This window comes from Ambystoma mexicanum, chromosome 6p (genome assembly GCF_040938575.1).
Source record: "Ambystoma mexicanum isolate Mex_15411 chromosome 6p, UKY_AmexF1_1, whole genome shotgun sequence".
NCBI classification, from domain to species: Eukaryota; Metazoa; Chordata; class Amphibia; order Caudata; family Ambystomatidae; genus Ambystoma; species Ambystoma mexicanum.
This window is the reverse complement of record NC_090935.1, coordinates 799,177,304-799,181,943: the sequence shown is the minus strand read 5'-3', so window position 1 is coordinate 799,181,943 and position 4,640 is coordinate 799,177,304. Positions and strand designations below refer to the sequence as shown.

The 4,640-nt window shown below is 44.3% G+C and overlaps 1 non-coding gene across 1 annotated transcript; it reads left to right on the top strand.

Annotated features, from left to right (window-relative positions):
• Nucleotides 1-4,254: 4,254 nt before the first annotated feature.
• LOC138512729 (U1 spliceosomal RNA) lies at nt 4,255-4,416 on the top strand. The gene has a single exon (XR_011281509.1). It is a non-coding gene; the product is annotated as a U1 spliceosomal RNA (small nuclear RNA).
• Nucleotides 4,417-4,640: the final 224 nt, after the last annotated feature.

Here is a 4,640-nt window from a genome sequence, read left to right as displayed (position 1 = left end):
AAACCTGCTTGGGCTCCCGTCCAGTGTATCTGGAATAGCCGTCCATAGGGAGTTGGGTGTGGAGTTTTGGGAAGATCTGTGGGCGTTGGCCCCTCTTTTATTTTGGGTCAGGCTGTGGGCTAATGAGCATGCTTCCTTGTGCCATACTATTATTCGTACTGTGTTGGGTAAATGTGGCTGGAAAAAAATTCCATGGCTAGCGTATGTTTTTTCAATTTTGGGTGAAGCCAATTTAGGCACCCTTTTTCCGCCTGACACTATTTTGACCAAAAGTGAGGGGTCTGTTTACAAAGCCTTGCTGGGTGAATTCATAGCAAGTAAAAGAACTTTGCTAGAGCGTGGCCATAGTAATGGTGAATTTCACTCAAGCATTAGCTGCCTAACGGGAATCCAACCTTACTTGCTTTGGAGTACGTTAAAAAAAGACAGGTGGCTGATTACGAGGGCACGGTTCGATTGCCTTCGGTTGCAAGGCAACACCTATAAATGGAAGGGTTTTCCCGACTCAGCGGGTTGCCCGGTTTGTGGACATGGTAGAGAGGATCTCTCTCATTTGTTATTCTTCTGCATAGGGTATGCAGGTATACGTAAAGTGTCCCTGATTCCTGCCCTTAAGAAGTCGATGATCCGCACACACAGGGCTGCTCTTGTGTTTCTCTTGAGCGCCGAATCAGTTCACACCGCTTGGGCTCTCCTGACGTTCCTGAAAAGAGCGATGTATTTTAGAAATCGTATTGTGAAACTGCAAGGTGGTGAGGGCCCGTAAGAAAACTTTATAGCACACGTAATGGGTCAAAGCATTTTGTATTGTCTTCTAAATGAATCATTACTAAAACATCTTTTAATGTAGTTCATGACGAGGCAAGCGTCTGATTGCCAAATGTATTTGTATGCTGCCTTTGGTAATGTTTTTTAACTCTATTTTTTTTATGGAACTGTAATTTTAAGATTTTGTAACTTGAATTAGTGTAATAATTGTGTTTATTTGTCGTTTAATGGTTGCTTTATACAACCGAATAAACTTGTTTAACTGACTGAAATTTGGACCATATATTACCGCAATTGGCTTTCTTTGATAGGTGAGTGAGTGGCATAATACCAGAGAATTCATCTAGAACAAGGTTGTCCAACGTACGGCCCGCGGGCCACAATGCGACCCGCCAAGCCATTTTATGTGGCCCGCCAGGCCGTATGTTGGACAATGCTTGAGTAAAAAAAAAAAAAAAAAATGAAAAGTTTTTTTTTTTTAAAAATGTGCCTGTGCGCAAAACTACTCTGTGCTCTATTCGGGACACATAAAAGAACAAGACGAATGAGAATTCTGAGCGCATACTCACTCTACTAGACTGCTATCAGCATCATCAAAGAAATTCTGGCCGCTGGTACAACTAAGCTTACCAGAAGAAAAAATACCAAGAATGGCACTAAAGAGATCAAAGAACTTTAGAGACATCTTGACACATGCCAGACTAGAGAACAAGAACCAAAGATCCACCATCTGGAGCATGCGGGAAATAAAAGGTCATCATCCATGTGGCACATGCACGGCCTGCCGGTTCACAAAGAAAATGAACCACTTCAAAATAGAAGATAAGGAATGGCAACTAAGAAAATTCACAAACTGCAAAACTGCCAATGTAATCTATATAATAGAGTGCCCCTGTGGTCTGCGGTACGTGGGCCAAACCACTCGTCAAGTCCACAAAAGAATTGGCGAACACCGCTCACGCATCAGATGTAAATCCATAACATCCCCCCTGGTCCAACACTACATTGAAAATCACCATGGACCAGACGACATCCTTTGGTGGGTTATTGATTTAGTATCCAACACGAGTAATGTTACCAACTCCCTCAATCACAAAGAAGCCTGGTGGATTTTTAAGCTTAAAAGCATCTCCACGGGACTCAACGAGGCGGAACCAACCAGATACCGTCATTAATTAGCTCCTGCCCCTGTTGGGTCCAGAACCAACATGTCTACCACTAACTAATATACCTTACAGGTACACGTTTGTATCCACCCAATATGCCAATTCGCATAACTACTTCCATTTCCTCTTTTGAACACAGGTTATGGCCACGGGGTTCATTGACTCCTCACATCCCTTCAAGCACATCCATACGATGGTATGCCCCAGTTTCTCCGTGTGCTACCCTCCTCTTTTTAGGATCTCCACATTGTCCACATGCACATATTGCCTCGGACATACCCTTTAGTACACATCTGCTAGGGTCCGGCAGCCTATATACGGCCCATATTTAACATCGCTACTTCGTTACAAAACGAAACCCAGCAGTTGCGCAGATGCGCCTCCAGTATAACACTATACGCTGTCGCTCTGCCACTCGATCGTGAGAGCCTTGTTCCTTTCACACGGCAGCGCAGTTGTCTGCGAACAGCTCCGGCAGACACTCCAGGCTACCCCTTGACCAGACAAGAGGAGCCCAGCGGACGACTGCTCCTGCGCTGTAACACTGCAACGCTGAACTTAACGCTGCAACGCTGAACCCAACTTCAGGTAAAGCAGCCCCCTCCCTTCCCCCGTTACATAGTGAGGTAGTCCGCGACCTGCTACATTATTTACCAGGTACCCCCGCCTTCTCTCCTCTCTTGCTTCTGTAGAAATACCACTCATAGCCAGCCCGCAAGATTCGGACACTGCATCAGCAGTTCTACTCCCTCTATATCTTTCCGAGGGAACGTACCAAGACCCTATAAAGTTGAGGTGAGCTTTTGTAACCTTCAACCTTACATGCCTACAGGTCTGATGCACTCATAACTTTACTCCAGCTCCCCTGTGCCCTGGACTCTACACTATTTGTGCATGTATATGTCTTGGCCACATATAAGATCCAGACCTTCAAGGTCAATATTATGCTTTACCCATGTGTGTGTGTTTTGGCTCATTTAGCCCATGATGCCCCACAACCAAGGTTGTTTTAAATGTCATGTTTTGAAAATTTCTTATCAATTTTAATTCTAAGCACTAATAGAGTCCCCTGGATTTCTTTCCAGGGAGACCTATATCAGGCCCAAGAAGAAGGCTTTTTTGCCGAAACGTCCAAGGACCAGCCTCTTGTCCATCTCCTGCTAAGTCCTTACAAACTGTCTTCCAACAACTTACGATTCATCTCAGGACGTCGACCACGTGTTAGGTCACCCCAAGCCTGGCTACGGAAAACCAATAGCTCTTCGTACTGTTTTGAACATTGGTTGTAATATGTTTACTTAAGTTAAACTTTACTATCACTTGTCACTTATAGGTGGTGGTCACTATTTAAAATCCCAAAGCACCAAAATGGAACTACATTCGTCAAAAAAACTTTTTTGAATTTTCAAATTTCAAAGCAAAGATAAAAAACTAAATATTTTTGAATACTAATCCCTTTATGTTGAAATGCATAATTAATAAACGCAACTCTACTTTATGTGAAGATGTGAATCTCCAAGTCTATTTGTGTTTAGGTCTCACTTTGACTACACATGATTGAATACGTGTGACATGACTAAATAACTTAATGTGTACTATATACAAAAAGAGTACCCCCCCTTAAACTTAGTTGTCAGAGCGAACCCCCCTGTGTATTTCGTTATCAGCATCATCAGTCACAATATTTTTGGTCGGAGACTTGGAAACATTGGCACAAAAGGAGCCGCTCTGTGCTGGATCACCATCCTTTCACCAGTAAACCCGATTCAATCACCATGGCCCCCTTACAAATCCCAGCCATGCCTAGATTGACCTGTGGACACATAAATAATCGTATCAATAAACTTTCTCTGCCTTTTTTATGGCGAATGCCAATTTCGCAACATTCATTTGGGTCAATTTTATTGCTTTTTTTACCACAAAAACCGGTGGCAGAACCCCTGCACCCTCACTTTCTATATACCTTAACCAAAATTACCATCTATATTTTTTGGTAAAAAAGCATAAAAAATGCGACAAAAAAATGTTTTGTCGAAATTGCCATTAGCAGACTGCAACAGGCCTGCTCAAGCCATCCTGCTATTTATACAAATCTCGGGCCGAGCAGCACCTGATGGGAGAAAGGAACTGCGCTACAATCTGCTCTTCTGCTGGGCTCTGCCTGCTGGAGCTTCCTCCTACACGCGGGACAGGCAGCTCTGCAGACGCTCAGAGCTTCCGGGGATTGGGGGGTTGGGGCTGGGTCAGGGCCTGCCTTCTCACCCTCGCTTAGCGGGGCTTCCCAGAACTGACCCAACCCCTGCCGTCTTGCATGCAACTCATACTTAGCTGGCAGGGGAGAATGTGATCTCAAGGGCAGATCTCCCAGGGTGAGGCTTACCCATTGCACATCGGATTTGCTGACCCCTGCTATGTTCCCAAATGCGGGATACACAACTGCATTATTTCTGGTAGTGGGGGACTGCGTTCGCGCTCCCCCCCCGATTTATTGGTGAAAGAAAAGGTAAAGTGTGCACTAGGCCTGCTAGGTTGCATACTTTTAGATTGTGCTCACATTGCATTTCTTCAATTAGGTTCACCTTTGGGTGATCGCTTTTCCACATTTTACCTGTTGAATTGAATTATGCTTCTTTCATCACCACAGAAGTAATGTGTATTACAGAGATAAGCTGCCATATGTATTGGGCACACTGCACATGCTCAGGC